Source organism: Melanerpes formicivorus, unplaced genomic scaffold, assembly GCF_026170545.1.
Source record: "Melanerpes formicivorus ecotype bairdi unplaced genomic scaffold, bMelFor1.0.p_v2 SCAF_2, whole genome shotgun sequence".
NCBI lineage: Eukaryota > Metazoa > Chordata > Aves > Piciformes > Picidae > Melanerpes > Melanerpes formicivorus.
The window spans coordinates 15,518,153-15,529,598 of NW_027142354.1; positions in this window are offsets into that span (position 1 = coordinate 15,518,153).

The window sequence follows — 11,446 nt, forward strand, 5'->3', positions numbered from 1 at the left end:
CTGGGCACACTGCAGGCTCATGTTCAGCCTACCATCAACCAGCACCCCCAGGTCCCTCTCTGCCTGGCTGCTCTCCAGCCACTCTGACCCCAGCCTGTAGCATTGCATGGGGTTGTTGTGGCCAATGTGCAGACATGTATCAAATAACATCAGCGAGCACAGTGGAAATTAGGAGTGTAGGGATTAATCTTCTTGGTTCCAAGCTAGAGGAGGGTAGATTTAGATTAGACATTAGAAATAAGTTCTTCACCATAAGGGTGGTGAGCCAATGGAACAGGTTGCCCAGGGGGGTGGTGGAAGCCCCATCCCTGGAAAGTTTTAAGGCCAAGCTGGATGTAGCTCTGGGCAATCTGGTCTAGTAGAAAGCGCCCCTGCCCATGGCAGGGGGGGTTGGAACTAGATGATCCTTGAGGTCCTTTCCAACCCTGACAATTCTCTGATCTCAATTTTAACCATCTGATGCTAAATAATTGATAAATAATGGCGGTCAAATTGCAGATACATTTTTTGTTTGTTTTGCAAGTGCAACTTTCTCATGAAATAAAAGCATATAAACACCATTTTTCTTCAGTCTTACAAACAAACAAATGCTCAAGTGGCTTATTGAACTGGGCCAGACAAGTCAGTGCCTTGCAACTCTGAGCAAAGTCCTAGTCAGCGCCTTTTGCTGAAGGAGATTTGCGTTATATGAAGAAAAGCACTATGTGGCCTGCACATGCTGTGTTGGCCCTTTTTACACTGTATTTGTATAAGCCCCTACAAAGAGGTTTGCCAAATAAAGAGATAAACAAATGTCCTTGGACTGTCAAAACTTTGCTGTTGGTTTTGACAAATTATGTAGCCTAAAATTGCTTTTCAATGACTCGTTCAGGTGGTCGGTAAATACTTGTTGTTGAACTACTGAGGTTTTGGAAACCTGGTGAGAATGGGCTGTTATCAACTTCTTATGAAAGAACAGAAAATTCTTGAATGGGGTGAATTTAATGCAATTATTATTTTAACAAATTTCTGTGTGTTCAAGAAAACAAATATATGGATTTTACACAAGTGCAATGTTGGGAGTCTGTCTCCATTCTCTTCAGCTACTATCTAGACCTGAAACAAATGGAAGGTGTGGAAAATCTGAAGTGAAAAGGGTAGCAAAACAAGATTAATTTTTCAATATTGCTAATTAATGTGATAGTTTTCACCTGGTACTGGATTCATTACAGGGGACTACATAGGAACATGTAATTCACAACTGGAGAAAAAAGTGTGCTCAAGACAACAGATGCAACTCGTGGATGAAGTGTGGAGATAGCTCTGCAGGAGAAAATTGGACAAGTCTGAGCTCTGCTCAGTGATACTTGGGGTAAACAGTGTCTGCTGGTTTGAATTTACAAGGCCAGAATGATTGACTCATAATGTAGGAAAACTACATCTCTAGTGAATGTCCAAAAGTCTTCAAAAATCTGCCTTATTTGACTTATTTTATGTACTTTTTCAGAAGAAATTGTGTCTGTAGATATGTGCACACGCACAATTATTCCTTTGTCAGTGACACCTTTTGGTGTTGCGTGCTGTAAGTCCAGCTATGCAGATTTTGAAATAACTGATGAAAATACCTGACAATATCTAATTTCAGCTGTTTCTGAAGGCTGCCTTTGGTAGCTTTTCTAGAAATAAAATGTCTCTGTTTTGGTGGTGTCAATCTCACAAGCTACCCGAATGAGGCGGGATCACATTTCTTTTCCTAATACAGGAGAGGTTACCTGGAGGGACAGTGAATGATTTCTGCATCTAGTTTGGATGATTTGCTCAGTACTAGATTTCACCTGAAAGAGAAATAAACAGAAACAAAAAGTTTTACACCACCTCTTTGTTTGACAATAGTTTTATTTGTAGAGCACACATTCCTAATGAGAGAAAAGGCAGTTTTGGTACAACCAAGGAGGGCATGAAGAGAAAAAAAAAGTGACATTTGATTTAAAACTATGTAGAATTTCAGAATTTAACATAATTTCTAACCAAGACAAATTATGGACATGCTGCATCCACTATGTGAGCCTGCAAGATGACACGTCTATTACAAATTTAACAGTAAAAACTTGTCTTTTTTAACTTTTAAAGCAGCAAGGGAGTCCATGTATGCATACTTCTATGTGGGAAATTCCATGCACTGTGGTTGAAGTTTGGACTTCGGGCTTTTATGTTGTTTTGCTCATTTGGTGGTACAAAAGTGACCAACTGCAATGGGGGCCTGTGCTTACTTAATTTATGACATGTGTTTTTCTGTTAAGTGTTTTTCTTGTTGTAGAGCCACAGCGGTATTTCCTGTTTTATGTGGGGCATTCAAAGCAACAGACATTTTAAGATGTCAGTCAGTATTTCCTTGATGGCTGGAAGATTTAACCCATTTTGGTCTGCTGAAGATGGCTTATCCTTGCATTTTTGAGAACTGGCTTCTTTATTAACTGAAACAAAAAAGGAAAATGAAAGAACTCTGACCTAAGATCAGGCTCTCACACTCTTGTGTAAAGAAAAACTAGCATTAGTCTAGGAAAGATTCAGGTAAGTAATTTTGTGAGTGTTTAGCAAAATAACTCACCTGTCAAAATGTCATGGGTACAAACTGAGAGCAGTGCTCTGGTGCAAAGCTATCAATGCTGAGGACTGACCAAAAGGAAATATAGGGTTGTCTGTTCCATTATATTCTCAGGGAAAGCTGTGCACAGGGGAATATTTGCAAGGCTATGTGTAGGCAGGGGCAGAGCTTGCAGCACCATGAAGGTATATGGAAATCACAATTTGGCAATTTATCTGCTAAGTTGTTTTTCTTTTGTTTTTTTTTCCCTCTTATCCCCACTGGTTTCAAACTCAAACCACAATGTTTGCACTCAGCTCTGCCTTTTTCTGCTTGTTGCCCACATATGTGACTTGATTTTAATGGAATGTTAACACACATCTTGCAGAATGTGAGCCTTATGTTTGCACATGTCAATTAAACACTGAAATGAGAGAATATTTTGCTCTTTTTTTTTTTTTTTTTTACTGTGGATTTTTCAGTTTACTGCTATATAATAAAAGAAAGATTTGCTGGTTCTTTAAACAAGCAGTTTCCCTTTGGGACTAATATTGGATAAACTGGAATCAGGAAGAGTCAATGAATAGCTTGACTGAGGACTAATTGGCAGTGTTGGAACTGCTGCTAAATTAGTGAATTCTCTTTAATTGGTTGCTGCAGCCACCCTTAAGAAAGGATGGTCTCTTCTCACAGGTGTGGAAGTTTTTAGCTCGCAGGGCAGCCTGTTTCGATTAAAAGAGGACTGGGATGTTTGTCAAAAGAGTTTCAGTTTAGCCAGCCAGGTCAACCACATAGAAGCACAGTAAAGGTGTTTTCCATAAGGCCTTGTCTCAGTGCTCAGCTGCCCTAAAGAATGTCCTTGTCACAGTGTCCTACATGCTCCCACTGCTTGCCTTAAGCAGATGCTCACCATTTGGCACCTCTGTCAGGTAGCAAGGATCAGACACAGCAAGCTGGATAGTTGTCTACTGTGACAGTGAATAAAATTGGCTTATGGAGAAGTTTACTGCCTGCCAGAACCTTCACAAGGAGGCAGATGGGTTGTGTAGGCAGAAGCAGAAGGAGCAAGAGCTACATAAGCAGGAGGGAGCATTAGTTTGGCTCAGCTTCCTGCAAAGCTGTAGCTTCACTTTCACCAAGTGATGATTGCCTTTTTTAACCCCCTGCAACACATGACTGTGAAGACAACCTGAGGGAATAGTTTTCAGGTGGGGATGACTGTCATTTCAGACTGTGCTCTTGCTTTCTGTGCCCCATGCATGGCCAAACACTTTGTTTCTGAACCTGAAAGCCAAACTCTATACAAAGCAATGTTATGTTTCCTTAGGATCCTTCTTAGCATGCTTGCTGCAGAGTTGATAATGCAGTCATCAGGGAGGTATGTTAGGGCTGTCATCCTCCAGCTTTTGATTTGCATCCACCTGTGTCAGTACAAAATAAAACAGGTTCCAACGTTTTGTAAGAATAGAAATGAGTTGCTCATCATCATGATTTGAACATTTGTCTTTTCTTGCTGGGGGGATTGGGGGATAAATAAATAAATAAAAATAAAAATTAAAAAGAAAGAGTTGGATTTCACCCAGCTTTCAGGCAGTCCTCATGAGGATGGAGTCACTATGTTCGCTGGAAACACTGAGGGCAAAGGCACCATTCCTACCATGTGATCATATTTCATCACTTTTTGAAAGGGCTCAGTCATTATTCTTCTGGTATTACCATAGGATGTTTCTTATTGCTGGAAGAAAGTATCTAATGTAAGGAGGAAAGTTCCTGAGTTATCTTCCTGGGCTCAAGAAATGATTGTCACTTGGGGATATTTAAAATTGTCTGAAAGAAGTCAGGGTAGTACATGGGATACTGCGCATGGTGACAAATTGCTCTGTTATTTTGATGGTGAAACATGCATTTTTCCGCTTTCTGCTTCTCGGCAGAGCAGTGTCAGCCTAGGGCAGACACAAAGTTGTCCTTGTATTGCCAGCCGGAAAACACAGCTTCCTGCAAACTGATCTCAGCCTTTTGCTGATGGAGAAAACTATTCCCTTAGCACAGCCTGCTGGCTGTCAGCGGGATAGCAAGCAAGCGAGAAAATCTCAGGCTTGCGTGTAAGAGAGGGAACAGTCTCACTGCTGCTGTAGGTGCTATGCTCTCAGATTATATCTGATCAAGTTTTACATTGCAGTGACAGAATTGGCCACAGGTGGAAGAATGGAGATGCTGTCTGGCACATCGGTTTTCTCCAGACCTGAAAGAGAAACAGTAAACTGAAACCAAATACAGTACGAAGATAAAGAGGCTCTGTAAGGGAAAGCAAATTAATGCCTGAATGGCCAAGGCAGGTGCTAGGAAAGCAGAAGTGGTAAATCTAGGGCTGGGGGGAAGTGGGTAATTATTGCCTGCAGGGAAATGAGGAGCATGAGATCAGTGGAAACCCACAATGGACGATTTGAAGGGGATGATTTTTAGTATCTGGTTATTTAATACCATAAATCTCAGGCAGTAATGTGTTAAAGCTGTTTTGCAGACCATTTTAAAAGACCAAGGTTGAGAAGCAGGAGGCTGTTTTGGGAAAATGCTGTTATGCTGGTGTTAAAGACTGTGGCACGTTTCTGACTCTCATGAAATGTCTGCACAAGTCTGGTAAACCCCAAAATCCACTGATACAGTGTGGCACATGAAAGACAGCTGACAATTCAGAGGTATTTACAATTCCCTCAGTCGTTACAGTAGCAGTATGTCTGGTAATCTATTTTCTAATCTATGCTCCTGTGGTCCTGTTGCTCAAGTAGAAGGCATGTTTCTAAGTAGTATTTTCTTAAATCTTATCTTTATTACAGACAGTAAATTCAGCTCACCTTGGCTAGTGCCTAAGTTAATAAATTACAGCAGTGATGAAGATGACTGTGGTGGTGTCCTTTACTGTGTGCCATGGTTTAGTTGATTAGATGGTGTTGGATGATGGGTTGGATGCGATGATCTTGACGGTCTCTTCCAACCTGGTCTATTCTATTCTATGCTATGCTATTCTATTCTATTCTATTCTATTCTATTCTATTCTATTCTATTCTATTCTATTCAAAAATTTTGCTCTTACAAGTGCCAGGAGGTGGACCAAACAAGGTTTCATACCACTGTAAACACACATATCACCCTTCCAGCTTGATGTGATATTTCATCATGAGCATCATTTATTTTCTGTAAAGTAATTTATTCTGCTCATCTTCCTGCTTACAAATTGAGGCAATTTGGGTGCCTGTGTCTTATGTGCTGTTTCTGAGCTGTGTTTTCTAACACACAAAGAAGAATGAATAATGGTTCTGATACTGGTTGGAAGAAGCAGGCAACAGACAAAGCTCAGCACTTTGGATACAGTGACAAAAAGATGTATATGTATTGAAAAAGGGATGTGGGAATCTCACTCATTAAACAAAGGAAGGAGACCAGTTCCCTAAGAGGTGAGAGGAAGGATGAAGGCACTTTTCACACAAAAATCCAGGTGTGAAGTAACAGCTGGGAACAAAGTCCAGATGCAGGAGGAAAGTGCTGGCTGGCTTCGTATCGTGGCTGCTCTGAGTGACTGCAGGCCACACCATAGGCAGGCCCATATCTTGGGCTGGAGGAACAAGGGATGATGTGGTCAGACCTTTCCTCTAGATGTGAGCACCCATGCTAGCTGTTCTCTGACACAATGCGGATGTGTGGATCTATGCCCAGCTTAGAAATGAGATCACCTTGTTTAGTTCTGCATTTTATTTATACCCAAGAACATCTTCATTAGGGTGCAGAACAACAGTGGCTAAGTGGTTGGTTTATTTGCTTTGTCCTGTGAAAGCCCTTGGACTGCAGCTCTGCATAGGGCTGGCCAGGGTTTCTTATTCATGTAGGGTTTGTCCAATTGCTCTTGCTGTTAAAGATTAAACATTAGCTGTTGTGTCAGAGAAGGAGTTAGTATTAGGTGTAGAAGAGGTCACAGAAGCAAGTGAGCACCTCATCATGCACTTTGCTTTGCTTTGTTTCTAACTGTGGCTCTGATGTGTGCCAAAGGTATGCTCATGATTTAATTTAGTTTTAGATTGTGTCAAGGTTCAGGACAGAAATAGTGTATAATCTTTATTATGAAGTCCATCATGAACAAATGTGATGGATGTAAGATGGGAGATGCAGGTGTAGACAGAAACTTGTCTTCAGAATTACATTCAGTTTAATATGGTGAAAGCTGAAGGTACTGATTATTTTTCAGGCAGCAAAAAAAGCTTAGAGGATATTTTAGAGTTAGAAAAGCCTTCTGCCTTTCTTTCAATTTTGATTTGGGGTTGGGTGACATTCTCATATTAGAATGGCAATGAATGTTTGGGCTAGGGTTAGGCCATGTGCTGGCATATAGTTCTTAGTCTCTGTCTACCATAGACCTGCACAATCTGCACCCTAATTGTCTCTTTTGTCTGTAATAGCCTTAAATGCAATCTGAATTGGAAGGGACCTTTAAGGGTCATTTAGACCAATGCCCCTGCCATGGCAGGGACATCTTCAGATACATAAGGTTGCTAAGAGCCCTATCCAACAGGACCTTGAAGTGAAGGGGCATCTACCATCTCTCTGGTCAACCTGTTGCAGTGTTTCACCACCCTCTTCCTTGTAGCTATTCTAAATCTATCTTATTTTAGTTTAAAACAATTAACTCTTGCCCTGTTGCAACCACCTTTGATAAAAAGATTGACCCAATCTTCCTTATAGGTCACCTTTAAGTGTTTAAAGATTGCAATAAGGTCTCCCTAGAGCCTTTTCTTCTCCAGGCAGAATCATTCCAAATCTGTTAGCCTTTCTTCACAGGGGAGGTACTCCAGCCCACTGATCACTTCCATGTCTCTTCTCTGGATCTGCTCCAGGAGATCAATGTCTTTCCTGTGATGAGGGTCTGAGGATTCCAGAGCTGGACATAGGGCTCCAGAGCTGGACATTGTACACCAGGTGGAGTCTCACCAGAGCAGAATAAAGGGGGAGAATCAGTTCCTTCAACCTGCTAGCCACATTTTAAATATCTCCTGGGATGGTGACTCCACAGCTTCCTTGCACAGCCTGTTCCAATGCTTGATAATCCTTCTGGTGAAGAAATTTTTCCTAACATCCAACCAAAAATTCCTCCAACCTAAAATTCCTCTGGTGAAATTTGAGGCTGCTTCCTCTTACCATATCACTTGTTACTTGGGAGAAGAGATTGACACCCACTTTGTTACTATCTCATTTCAGGTGGTTGTGGAAAGTGATAAGGTCTCTCTTGGACCTCTATTTCTCCAGAATAAACAACCCCACTTCCTTCAGCTGTTCTTCATAAGACTTGTGTTCTAGACCCTTCCCCAGACAGGAATTTAGTATTTGAATGTGAATAGATAATAGAGATGACAAAATAAAAATCACTACTTCATTTTCTCAAGTTGTTTTTTGGGAGATTGAAGGGTTTTCTTCAGTTTCATGTTCAAATGTACATTTGCTCATTATTTTATTGAATTTTGATGGTCGAGTTTGCTAAGGGAGAATCATTTGCACCTTGTATGTCTTAATAAAGGCAGATACAAAATCACAGATCTGGGAACAGAAATACTGCTGAAATAAAGTAAATATGACATATTTATAGATAAAAGCAAAGAGTTAAATGAGTAAGAGCTCCTGGTATGATCCTGAATAAAGTGAATAAGGCCTGTGGAGTTTATAATCTTTATATGGACATGCTCCTGCATAAATATGTATTTTTTCAGGAAGGATAGGGACAATTGTATGAATACATTTCTGAATTGTCATGCATCTGAAACATTAGGTACTGATCTCATTTCTACACCAGCACAGACACACTGCTATTAGCAGGCAAGTTGGCAGTGATACACAATGAATGGAAATTTGGAGACCATGTCTTATGGGGGGTAAGTGCAAAGTGCTTTATTTAATATATCCAGAGAAGTAGAAAGATTTTGCAACAGTATCTAATGAGGCTGAACCTCATCTCTGTTCAGATGAAGCTCCTAATGATAGCACATCATGCTGTGGGGTTATTCAGACTTGGCAAAAGACTAGCAAAATGTTTTTCTACAGAGTCTAAATAAAAGGTTATGGTATTTGATTTTGGCCTTCAAAGATCTGGATTGGTGAATTTGCCTGCAAGGCGTAAGCAAAACACCATCTGAAAGAAAATTTAGTGTTTTGGTTTTAAAGTACTAATGCCAGTCACTAGTAGCAGCAGATTTTAGGTAACCACAGCAGAACTTCAACAAATCTCTGACAAACATGTAGCAACAATAAAATACAGTCTAGGAGTGAGAAAAACAGACCAGACAGAGCAGTATACATAAATCTATTATGCAAGAAAATTGAATGAAATCAGGATTACATATAATGGAGTAAGTTTTAAATGTTACACAGGTGTATTATCTCCACAGCCTATTTTACTAAGACTTCCTCATGCTTCTCCCTCATCCCTTTCTCTTTAACTTGACTGCCTCTGCATTGCTGTATTACCTCCTAACTGGTATAAGCTCAGTGAACCTGCTCCTGCTTCTTCCCCAGCACAGCAGCATTCTTCTTCTTATTGTGTAATGCTTTTCTTTCCAGTCCTATTTCTTTCTATAAAGGATTGTTCATTTTAAATGCATAGTTTCTATTAATGTATTTGATGCCTGTTGCTGGGCTTTTCACAGAGATAATGAAAGAGAAGCATGACTTTTTTCCTCAAAGTTTATGATGAAAAGAACAGTGAAATAAAATGCTATCTAAAAGGTGTTATGAAGCAAAAAAACTTCTGAGTATATTAAGCTGTGAATCTGTGGGTATGCACAAATTTATATGTACCCCAGAAATGACTATTGAATTAGAAGTGATTAGTGGGAGTAATATACAATAAATATCTGTCATTCATCATTAGCTGTACTACTTTTATATTCCTCACTAACACTTCACTTACAAATTTAGCCTGGTATTACAAAATCCCTCCAAAGCTTTTGCTGAATTGTCCAACAAGTTAAAAAAAAATCTTCTTTCTTCAGCTAACACTAAAGGTAAGTTTGGTGCAATGGAATGAATTTGATGCAACATTAAAAACTGAGTACAGGTTTGTGTGTATCTACTGTGCTGATCCGTCTGGCAAATTTTGAGAGAGCAGGAGCATGAAATGGTTGTGAAGATCCTCATCTGAAGAAAACACTATATCCTGCCCTTAACCTAATGAGTCACTTTAATGTGGGACTTCAGGAGGCTGCAGATAGCTTTACATCCCAGAGGTCAACTGTATTGTCTTGGGGAGCTGCACAGTGTCTGTGTAACTTCTCATGGTTCATGAAAAGACTATCACTGCTTCCTGTCCTGGTGGTAGACAGTGCATCAGGCAAGTTGTAAACTCACATAGTGGGTATGTGAAGATGTAAACTCCTATGTAGGGATGTAGGGTTTCAACTCTTCCAAAGCAACAAAATTGGAAGATTAAAGGCTGGAGAGTATGAATTGTCAGTGCTGACCAAAGTGGCATCACAGTTCAGACCATCCTCCACTGTTGAAGCCCAGAGGGCTGACCTGTTGTGGCTGCCTACTACATATAAAACTGTGTTTGGAAACTGAACCTACTGCGATTTCTCTCATGTTGCCTCCTCATCCTTTCTTGACACAAACACATGGTTTACTATGTCTCTATGCTCACTTATTTTCTGGTTAGATGGTGTCTATGAAACAAATGGAACTTTGTGATCTATGTGGTTTTGCATTACCTTGCTTTGTGTTGTTACACTTTTCTGGGGGCTTATGCAGGCTGGGAATGGCTGAGAGCAGTGTGCTCAGCAGCTGCTGATTTGGGGCCACTCACTTCTATTCACAGGGAAATGTGTGTGCAGACTGGACATAAAGCTAGGCCATTAATCTAGCACATTTGCTTTCTTCTATATCCAAAAGGTCACAGAGGCCTTTGTGCTGTATTATGCAATCACAGAATCAGAGAAATGGTGTTTTGAAGGGAACTCTGGGTATATTGTTACTTCTCTGTTATTTGTGCTATTTCTCCAAGTGATGCAGTGATCATAGATCAGTCAGCTTTTTTTTTGCAATAGATTTAGCTTTTTTTGGTTACTCCCATTATATGTTGGTAATATAAAAACATATTCAGACCTAGAGTAAATGTAGGCTGCCAAGGGTCCAATAAATATGTGGGAAGTAAAAGACAGGATGGAAAATGAATGTGTCAATCCTTCACATGAGAATTATTACAGAGGAAGTTAGGAGAGTCTCCTTGTTGCATCCTCCATAGAGAAGCCTGAAGTGGTTTCTCAAAATGAAGTGTCTGTTGAAGTGGCTTAGAATAAGTCAGTTTTTCTAATTAGATCAAATAGTAAGAGCCAGATGTTACTCACTCGAGGGTTCTAAAAGAACTGAGCTGTTGTCTTATGCACATTAAAAATTACTTTAGAAATAAAATAATACATGACACTTGGGAATCTCATAATTGTTTTTTTTAAACAAGAGCCTGAGGAAAGGGGAATGACTGGTGAGTAATTCTAAGTTTTCAGTAAGCCAGGTAGGTGGAAGAGCAGGATGGATATAGATGGCAAGGTAACAGAATGAGGAATTGACCCAGCATTTCAGAATTCATTGGAGGAGCTGAGAAGCATGGTGAAAAACCTAATCCAGCAGTGTGCATCTGTTCTGAAAAACCTGTTGGATGCTGTTCTTACACCAAAGGCTCTTAAAGAAACCAAAGTATAATGATATAGAGGGAAAAATCCTTCATGAATTAACAACCAAATGAAAGTCAAGAAACAGTGGGAATAAATAATAAATGGGAGACTTCCAGTCATGTCCCAGCAAGTTGCTGTTCTGTCACACATTTAATGTAAGAGGGGCATTTATAAAAACAGT